This window comes from Ursus americanus, chromosome 35, assembly GCF_024610735.1.
Source record: "Ursus americanus isolate L20-20 chromosome 35, mUrsAme1.1.p, whole genome shotgun sequence".
NCBI classification, from domain to species: domain Eukaryota; kingdom Metazoa; phylum Chordata; class Mammalia; order Carnivora; family Ursidae; genus Ursus; species Ursus americanus.
Genome location: NC_142161.1, coordinates 5,684,244 through 5,694,990, shown reverse-complemented (window position 1 = coordinate 5,694,990; position 10,747 = coordinate 5,684,244). Strand labels below are relative to the sequence as shown.

General features: G+C 49.2%; 1 pseudogene; it reads left to right on the top strand.

Moving 5' to 3' along the window:
- The first annotated feature begins 10,059 nt into the window (after window positions 1-10,059).
- Window positions 10,060-10,448, top strand: LOC148107099 (large ribosomal subunit protein eL31 pseudogene; annotated as a pseudogene).
- Window positions 10,449-10,747: the final 299 nt, after the last annotated feature.

The window sequence follows — 10,747 nt, the reverse complement described above, 5'->3', positions numbered from 1 at the left end:
GTTCCTTCAGTATTGCAATAGTTCGCTGAGTGTTAAGCTGGTTTTGGAGGGGGGGGCGCCTGGGTGGCTCAGTCGGTTAAGCATCTGCCTTTGGCTCGGGTCCTGACCCTGGGACCTGGATGGAACCCCCACATCAGACTTCCTGCTCAGCAGAGAGTCTGCTTCTCCCTCTCCCTTTTCCCCTCCCCCACTCATGCTCTCTCTCACACTCTTTCTCTCTCTCTCTCAAATACATAAAATCTAAAAAAAAAAAAAGTGGTTTTGGAGATGAGACTCATTCTAACAGCATTTTTTTTCAATATCTAAGGCAAAGGAAGAAGCTACGTGAGGATTTGGGGTTCAGTGTCAGGGCTAGCAAGAGACATATTCTGGCCTGTGGGAGTATTAACTCCCACAAACGATACCACGCATTGCACCTGCCACCATGTACCTTGAGAAAAGCCACATTAAATACAGATATCAACAGAGAAAGAAACTCCCCAGAAATATTCTACTCTTCCCCTTCCAACCCGAAGTCATAGAAGCTAACGTTTGTGTTTTTGAATGGTATATGGAGACCTACTTCTTTTGCTCTGTCCGTGTTGGCTTTGGGCAGCAAACAACAGAAGGAACTGGGATGGATGGGGTAGCTGGAGGTTTGCCTGTCAGGAACCCCACCACCACCACCTCTTCTATTACCTGATCATTGAAATCGTGTCAGTGGGAGAAGACAGCCCAGATCTCCAACCTATTGCCCGGAGTTTGATTGCTGGCGTTTTCTCGAATGTGAATGACACGCAGAAGTTTTTAAAGATCACATGAGAAAGCACAGGTGGGTCATCAGGCCTAAGCCAGTGCCTGGCACATAAGCAAATGCTCAGTGATGGTTTTGGAACCATGTCCTGAAGTTCCACGCTTCCACAGGTGGCTCTGTGTGACCCAATTTCAGCTACATGAAAATGGGGTGGGAGAAAGCCAAAGCTAAGCTGAGCCTAGAGAGTCAAGCTGTTAAGAAAAAAGAACTAGTGTCACTGCCCAGAACCAGGTCCACCGGAGAAATGCCCGTCTCTTCTGGTTGCTCTGACTGCCCACCTCCCAGCCGTCGGCTCCTACTACAAGCTCCCTGGGGCCCCACGGGGCAGCGATGGACCTTCCTGGGCTCTGAGACCAGGCAGCACTGCAGGAGAAGCTTCGGTTCCCCCACAAGGACTTAGTCACACAGAGGGGACGAGACACCACAGAGAGGACACAGAGCCCGGCTCTGACATCACCCAGCTATAAAGCCAACGAGCACATTCCCGTTACCTCTCTGGGCCTCATTTCCCTCGCCTCTAACAGTGCAGCTGGAGGTGAAAGAGGAGGAGGGTGTTGGACTTCATGATCTCCAGGGACCCTTCAGCTGTATTCATCTTCTTCGAAAATTAAGTAGACTCCACATTTCCGAACTTTTCCGTTTTAGTTTGGCCTAAAGGCCGAGTGAATGTCAATCACGCTTCTCCATTTGAAATAAAAGACATACCCGTGTCTTCATTCTTGTGGACAAATGCCTGGTTGACAAATTTGTTCTTGTCATCTTTTTGAATGAAAGATTAAAAACCTTGACTAAAGTCACACCAAAAGCAGGCGAGAGAACCCAGGTCTTCTGACTACACATGTTCTTTCTAATCCTGTTTCTAGGATTTCTATAATCAAAGGGGGCAATATTGCAAGGACTCATGAAGCTAAGTATGGAAAGGTAAAGTATGGAGGAATGCTGAATAAAGTGTCTGATGTCTTCTGATCTCCCATCTTAATTTTACAAGAACCTAAGGAAGATGGAGGAGCCCCCACCTCACTGACTACCCTCCATGACACAGACTTGCGGGCGGACCAGGTGAAGAGATGGGTTGGTGGACAGGAAGAGTGGGCTGACCCTTCAAAGACACCCACTACAGGGCTTTTAGAGAAATGACCCCGGAAGTGTCTTTCTTTCTTTCCTTCTTTTTTTTTTTTAGAGATTTTATTTATTTATTTGTCAGAGAGAGAGAGAGAGCACACAAGCTGGGGGAGCAACAGGCAGAGGGAGAAGCAGACTCCCCGTCAAGCAAGGAGCCTGATGCTGGCCTCAATCCCAGGACCCTGGGATCATGGTCTGAGCCAAAGGCAGCCGCTTAACCGACTGAGCCACCCAGGTGTCTCAGAAGTGTCTTTCTTATCGTGAACCTTTTCTCATTGTCTCTTCTCCAAAGCATACATAAGTAATTTCCAGCCAAGTTTCTGGTTTTTCTTTTGTTTCAGCTCAAGATCCTTTCGAACGTCCCCCAGCACCACTAGCTCGTGTGTGTGCTTCCTCCCCAAAACTTGCAGTAGTGACGTGGTTAGCTAGAGCCTAATCCTTCAAATCTCTGTGTTTCAAGTGTTTGGCTGCCAAAATCTATTATGTGAATAATCTGTTTTGTTCCTGTTTTGGTTTTGCTTTTCTAGTAATTTCGGGGGTTATTGATGCATAAAAGGATGAAGGGCTTAAAAGAATAAAATAAATTTTAAAGAATACTTTTCAAATGGTTTTTTATCTTTTTGTTTATAAGTTTTACGTGCTTGCTGTAGAAGATTTAGAAAATATAATAAAGCATATGGAAAAGAATTACTTGGCCATCAACCCCACCACCATGAGAGACATCATTATTGACATTGTAATTTTTTTCTGTGGGATCAATCTGTACTCTTTGGAAACATGGTTTTTTTTCCCCACTCAGCTGCATGTGATGAAGCACATTCTCTGGCAAAACTAAATGTGTATCCTGCTCTCAGACCTGAGTCACAATGCCACCTTTTGGGGCACTATCTTTTTTTTTTAATTCTTTTTGCATAGCAGACAATTCAAAAAGAAACAACTCAGGGGCCCCTGGGTGGCTCAGTCAGTTAAGTGTCTTCTGCTCAGGTCATGATCTCAGGGTCCTGGTTTCAGGGTCCTGGGATCAAGGCCCACGTCGGGCTCTCCGCTCAGCAGGGAGTCTGCTTCTCCCTCTCACTCTCCCTCTGCGTGCTCTCTCTCTCTCAAATAAATGAATAAAATCTTTAAAAAAGAAAGAAGAAAGAAAGAAAGAAAGAAAGAAAGAAAGAAGAAAGAAAGAACCCAGCAATATAATATTTTTTATTAAGTTAAATATGGCTTGTACATTTTGTTAATAAAATTATTAAACATGGCTTTTGAATGATTTGGGTGTGAACATATTTGTTATCTTTACATTTTTTTGCAAATAGCTCCAGTTGGTCAGGTGGTAAGTAAACATAATTAAAGCTAATTTTTACAATATCCCCCAAATCTTGGAAACTTAACGTAATGAAAATTTACTCTTGCTCATACAACATTCAATAAAGTTAGGCAACTCCCTTCTTTGGCTCTATTACAAGCAGTGACTCAGGGATACGTGTTCTTTCCATTTAATAGTTTTACCATTTGGAACATGTGACCATGGAAAAAAAAGTGGAGAGAGAAGGGAATCATACAGGCAGCTTTTTGTTCAACCTGGAAGTGGAGTACATCCTCCCTCCCGCATCTTATTGGCCAGAAACCTGTCACATGACCTGGACCTACCTGTGAGGGAGTCTGGGAAATGTAGTCTTCCTTTGTGCCTGGAAAACAAAAACAAAAACACACCCTGGTAAACCCCTAAGGATTTATAGGACCACTTACAAATGAGCTGTTCCTTCGCCTTAACACCGTTTGTTGTTTGGCCATTTAAAGAACTATTCATTGTACAACCAATTGGATTCCGTAATCCAGCTCTCTCCTTGATGGCTAAAATAGCAGAGTACAGTATATGGAAACATATACGCACTCATCCCTCCCGCACCCCCCCCCCCGCCTGTTGCTATCGGCAACTGTGCTAACAGTTGATTTGGGTATATTCATAACAAATCCTTATAATAAGCGTAGCTCTATGTCAGACACTGTGCTGTGTGCTTTACTTTCATTTATTATCTCAATTGATCTTCACAAAATTATATGAGGCAGTTACTAATTATTATTTTCATTTTACAGATGAAGAAATGAAACTTATAAGTGAGATAATTTGCTCAGAGTCATACCACGACAAGGTGGCCGGGCTGGGGCTCCTGTCTGAGTCCATCTGGCTCTGGAGACTGTGTTCTTAACTCCCCTGCTGTACTGCCCCACCCTGTCGTCTCCCCCCCCCCCCCCCGCCCCAAGAAAGACACAGCCTGAGCGAGGAGGAAGGAAGCCCCGGGCTGAAGGAGCCTCAGGCTTTCCTGACCTTACTGTCACGGTGGTTCTAAGCTGGATGATCTGTCCTCTGATGCCGCGTCAGTTCTGCCATACATGACCTAGACTGAAGCTGTGTGTGGCCAGCTTGACGCTGTACCCCAGGCTGATGCCATCACCATTCTGCTCTGCCTCTACCCTCGCTCTTTTTAAGATTTTATTTTTTATTTATTTGAAGAGATAGAGACAGCCAGCGAGAGAGGGAACAGAAGCAGAGGAAGTGGGAGAGGAAGAAGCAGGCTCCCAGCAGAGGAGCCTGATGTGGGGCTCGATCCCAGAACGCCAGGATCACGCCCTGAGCCGAAGGCAGACACTTAACGACTGCGCCACCCAGGCGCCCCATCTCGTTCTGTTTCCAACCCGACCTACAGACTGACCGTGATGTGCAGCTTGGCTGTAAAGCACAGACTGTTCCATTAGTCTGGGCGACACTTGCTCACATGTGATATATGACCGTGTGCTATCTTTAAATGTTTACACCTGCCAGCTTTAACTCCCCAACTAGAGGGTAAGCCTGAAACCGAAGCCACGTGTTTCCGTATAAGGCACACCAGAGGCGTCTGAGGAGCTCAGGCTGATTTGGAGAGGGCAGCCCTACTGTCACCTCCATACCTCCGGGTCCGCCTCTACAACATCAGGGGCTTGGGCAGGAAAAGATCTAAGGTCTCCCCCAACTCCATAGTTCTGCGTATCCCTGGGCTCTGCTCTTCAAGGGCACGCCGTCGTAAAGGTCTCTAAATTTTTCCTGCAAAGCCGAAGTCACCAAATGGTGAGTCACATACTCACCAGCTAACCTTTCCAAACACACGTGACCATAACTGACTTATAAAGAAAATTGCATTTTAAAGTGACAAAAAGCCATTATTACAAAATGACTAATAATGCAGCAAAGAGCCGTGAAGTGATTCTTGCCCAAGTCATTAATCAACTGATGCACTTTGAAGAGAAGCTTCCTTGTGAATGTTGCTAGTCATTTATTCAAATCAAGTAAATATGGTCCACACTGCCCACTGAGAAAGTACAGGGTGATTTATTAAGAAATGGGGCAGACGCAATTTCTTGGAGAAGCTTCACAACTCAGGATTCTTTCAAAAAAGTGTTTTCAGGGAACACCTGGGTGGCTCAGTCAGCTAAGGGTCTGACTCTTGGTTTCTGCTCAGGTCATGATCTCAGGGTCCTGAGATCGTGCCTCGTGTCAGTCTCCGCACTGGGCAGGGAATCTGCTTGAGATTCTCTCACTCCCTCTCCCTCTGCCCCTCCCCACCTTAAAAAAAAAAAAGCGTCTTGGGGGCATCCGGTGGGCCCTACAGCCTTCGTGCTGTATTTGCTCATCTTTGGGCCTCACCGGGTTCTATCTGATGGTATAATGCAGTGAGGGTCAAGGCAACCTTCAGTTGTCTCATGGGTTAGTTGGTCTCAGGAGTGGAAACAATACGATTCAAGAGGCAAGAGCTTGGTGACAAAGACCATGATACCCATCGTTACTTTCTTTTAAGTCAAATGGCTTACCTCCCTTTCTGGTTTGTCAAATAGGCAGTGACTTTCCAGAATCAAATGCCTCAAACTCGGGCGGGTTTGTTTGAACATGGCGGCATCTCCTAGCTGGATGTGCTATTTCAGGCTTTTTCTGCAGCTGCTATTGCTGCCTCATGGAGAGGAGGACCTGCGGTCAATAGTCTTGTACCACTCGGACGGAAGTGCTCAAAACCACCTCAACCGCGAAGCTATGAGAAAATTTGACATAGTGACCCCCTTTATCATTAGCCAGGCTGTAATAACAGCTGGAGGGCAGAGCAATGCGTGGGTGCCACGTTGGGACAAAATTTAGACCAGGTTCTAGCATCCAACGGCAAGACATCTCGTAAATTCAGGTAAATTTCTTAAAGCTCATTCTTTGAGTTCAATGAAGCATTTTTTTTTCCCCTTTCATACGGACTGTTCATCCTAGAAACACGGCCTGGGACTTCTCACACAAGTTTTGTGATCTGATTTTGTAAAGTGGCTTCAAACACACACCAACACACAGTTCGACATCTTCCCTTTCTGCTGCGTCCTGCAGACACCTCCAGGATCCCCTGGCCCCTCGGGAGGAACGTTTGTAAGGCCTCTACAAGCGTGGAAGAATTTGTCTCCTTCTTTTGGAAGAAATGACAGCAAGCAGAAGGGAGTATCCCATGGGCCATAGCCCACCCCATTCCACTTTCATGCCCGTCATAATTTAATATTGTTCTCAAATAAAAAATGAATGACTTGAGGACTGGATTCATCGTTGAAAGAGTGCTTCCTATAAACGTTCCAGTACAATCCGTCCTTCTTGTTGGCATTCCCGGAGAGTCCTTGAGTGTACGTCAGCACAAAGGCCGCCTCCTAGAGGTCACGCTGGCCACCCATTTCTCCCCATCTCCACTCTTTCCCCCCGCAGGACTGTACTAGTCTCCTAACCATGGTCCCCACCCTGCGCTCTCCCTCCATCCTCTCCACTCCCAGCCCTCAGAGATGTGCTCTGATAAGCCCATCTCCCCACTTTCACTGGTTCCCAGTGCTCTTAGACCAAGTCCAGTCCTCACTGTGGACTACAAAGTCCTGCCTCTGCCGATCCCTTCCACCCCACCTCTCTCCGCTGCCCCACTCTCCCTACTCCGCAAAGAAAACAGGCTCTGCCTGGTCGTCAGAAGCAGGTCCTGGCCTCCCCTGGGACTTCGCCTGTAGGTTCTCTTTGTCTGGCCTCTCTCCCACCCTCATTCCACCCCCACCTTGCCCTTACTCCTCCTTCGGGCCTGCATTTAAGTGTTACATGCTTGGGGAAGCCTTCTCAACTTGGTGTGGGAGCCCTATTTTATGTTCTCATGGGCCATGGTACTTCTCCCTCATGGCCTTTCTCTGCTGTGACCGAGTGATGGTTTGCTCACGTAGTGAACAGACAGGTCATCTGTGCAGCTGAACAGCCCAGGGCCTGGGTTCTGGAGGCGGACGGCACAACTCAGACCTTAGCTCTGCCGTTCGCTAGTGTCCTGGGTGAGTCACATCGCCTCTCTGGGCTTCCATTTCTGCATCTGCCAGAGAGGGTTAGTGATAGTGGCTGTGTCACAGGGGGGCTTTGGACGGCAGGTAGATTGGACAGCAGGTAGCCCGTGCCTGGCGTATAACGAGCACTCAGTAAATAGTAAGAAAACCTTAGTAAGTACCCAAAACTTGCTTGCTGAAAGAAGGATGCTTTTCTTATCAAATGGGGATAACAGTGTTCGTCCTGGCAACCACTCAAGATGGTTTTGCGATGACGTGAAGGACTGAGCGCCAAAAGGCCTTTTCACTTGTGTTCAGCTCTGCACACGTCCAGTCCTGCCACTGCCATATACGCTTTCCAGTCTTAAGCCTTACCTTGCTTGACCAAAAAAATCTCAGTGACCCGATTTTTTTATTTTAACAAGGGTAAGGTTGAAAGAGAGCTGGATGCCCCCTTGTCTTCTACATAAAAAGTTTTCTGCAGAAAAGCCATGCCCCTATCTCCTCCATTCCCACCAAAGAGAGCACAGACTTCTCCCTGGGAGGACACAGGGAAGGCGGTGGCAAGGGAACCTCCCTAGGCTTGTCCTGGGTAAACACGGTCTCCCCGGGTCCGGGGGCTCACAGTCTAGCACTTCATCCCCTCGGGAAAATATCAGCCTTTTGTAAATCAACGGACCTCGAAGTTTCCCTTCGGGGGAACGGGTACTATTTAACGCTCGCCCCCGCTGACTGCTAACACCCAGCAACGGCAGGAGCAGTGAAGTACGCCGCCGTGCGTGAGCTAGGCCCTAATTCATCAAGCTACGTCCAACCCTGTCTGCAGACAGTGCGTTTTCCCTTGGCTCAGTGCCACATGGAAGTGTATGTTTCTGCTGTGAATAGAGTTCTGGAAGGACATGGCTTCTGAGAGTTGGAAGGCATCTGAGGACCCGTGACCCCCAAAGCCCGTTCTGTGCACATCCATGATTCTCTCTCCTCGATGCGTGGCCAGGCTGCAGACCTCAACCTTCCTGGATGGGTCCCTTAGCACAAGGATGGGCAGGCCCCAGGCCAAACCCACATGGACACAGCTCCTGGTTGAGCTGCCCCGCGGGGCTCTGGGGCAAGAGGGGGGACAGCGCTGAGCAACAGCAGCCCTACAGCCAAGGTTCGTGCTTGGAATGGAGAAAGGACAGAGGGGCCGAGGAGAAATGGCTGAGGAGTCTAACAAGGAGCAAACAAGGACCGAGATGAGGTGACGTGGTGTAGACAGAGTCCTCCCACCACATCAGGCGAGCACTCTTCCTAGATACCCATACGTCCTGGGGTGAAGTCGCAACGCAGGGTGAAGTCTTCAGGGGAGCAAACCACCCCCAAATAAAGGGAAGGGAAGGAGGAAATGAAATATCATCCAGAGATACTGAATGATGCCCTGGATTGGGAGGCGGGAGCTCTGCTTTCCAGTTCTGACCCTGCCGTTGAGCCTTTGGGTAAATGACACGATCAGAATGGAGTGATTTCACAGTTGTCACAGCACTCTCAACATAATAGGCACTTGGTCGTAGAAACGGTGCGAGGGATCTTCTGTGAAGGCTGGTGTAGTTCCCACTTCCCGTCCTGATCGAGAAGGTTCACACACAGCTGCCCCCAGACCCCAGGCCTCTTAGCAGATGGACGGCTGCCAAGCCGGCTGTGGTAAGTCCGTGTTCTCCAGCGTGAAGGTCCAGGAGGGAGGACCTCTAACAGGAAATGGCCAAAGACGGTCCCAGTGGAGTGTCTTTCTCACAAATCTCCAGGGAATCATTGTACATGTGAGCACACGGAAACCCGCTCGATCCTTTCACTGAACTGTGCCTCTCAGAGCTCCGACCACAGCCCGGCTGCTGCTCTGCAGCCCTTCACTCTGCCATGCTGCGGCCACACCTGCCCTGGGCTGCCCGCGGCCACGACGGAGCGAGCAGGGACACCGAGGCAGGACTGTTCCAGGGAGACGCCGGGCCCTCTGACGGCCGACTTTGACCAAGGACTCCCAACAGCTTTGCCAGACTTCCTTCAGCTGCGCAAGGGGCTAGGACACGTCTACCCAAATTCCTTTCTCCTCCCTCCCTGCGGGGAGACCTGCACCTCACGTGCTCACAGCTCCCCGGCTCCCCTCCCACCTTCCCCTCGGCTGTAGCCTTAATAAATCTTGCTCATTTCATCCCCTCTCAGTGCCCACTTCCTGGAGGGCTGCGACTAACACTACTAGTGACCGTCTCCTACCTAACTAGTTGAATGAATGATTGTTTCTCACTGAATTGTTCCGCCTACTCAGTTAGAGCCGTAGGGCCAATCTGCATGAAAATGTTTTTAAAAGGTTTTCCCAGCTGAACCCAAGTAGAGATTTGTGTGCAGAGCTAGCAATGGGTCTCCTTTTCGAGTGTCTATGTTTATCAACTCGTTTGCATTAAGGCTTACGACATGTCCGGGACTAGAACTCAAACAGTATCGGTGACTGGGGGTCAGGCATCAATGGGCACGACCAGCAGACCGGACTCGAGGGCTACGCAGAAGCCGGATTAGAATGGGGCTCTGGGCTCCTCTGAGCAGCCACCTGAGAGGCCAGCACGCACCGGCAGACTAGAGACTGTCGTTTGAAGCTGGCTCCTCCAGGAGGGCGTATCAGCGCTTGCCTGCCTTGCAGGGAGAGCGACAGGGATTTACTGTCCGTGTGGAAGTTAAAACACTGGCGTTCATGCATCGCTGATGGGAATGTACCATGGTGCCCGCAGCCTGTGGAAAACCGTGCTACTGAGTCACGTGCTTAAAAATTGTTGAAGTGCGTTTTCCAACCAGGGCCCTGCAGAATGGCTCCTGCAAAGAACAGTGGCGAGAAGAAGGGCCGTTCTGCCGTCAACGAGGTAGCAGCCAGAGAACATACCAGCAACAGTGACAAGCACATCCAGGGAGTGGGTCTCAAGAGGCGTGCCCCTCGGGCTGTCCGAGAGATCTGGAAATCTGCCATGAAGGAGACAGGAGCTCCAGATGGGCGCTCTGACACCAGGCTCAACAAAGCTGTCTGGGCCACAGGAATAAGGAATGTTCCATCGTATCCGTGCGTGGTTGTCCAGAAAACAGAACAAGGATGAAGATTCACCAAACTAGCTCTATACGTTGCTTACGTATGTATCTGTCACCGCTTTCAAACACCTACAGACAAGTTAACGTGGATGAGAACTAACCGCTGATTGTCAAGTAAAGAGGAAACTACCAAACTCGAAGACAAGGAATGTTTACAGAAGACACGGGCCTGGGTCGCCCTCATCACACACCCTGCTGCTTAGGAACGAGGGGTGCCAGGACTCTACTAAGCCAACAGCCAGTGCAGTGACTGCAGGGAAATGGGCAGGATGCAGACAACCTCTGATGCTCTGCTTAGAAGTCCCTGCAGAGCTAAGGGTGGTGAGGCGTCTGACTCTTGGGTTTGGTTCAGGTCATGATCGCAGGGTCGTGAGATCGAGCCCCGTATTGGGCTCCGTG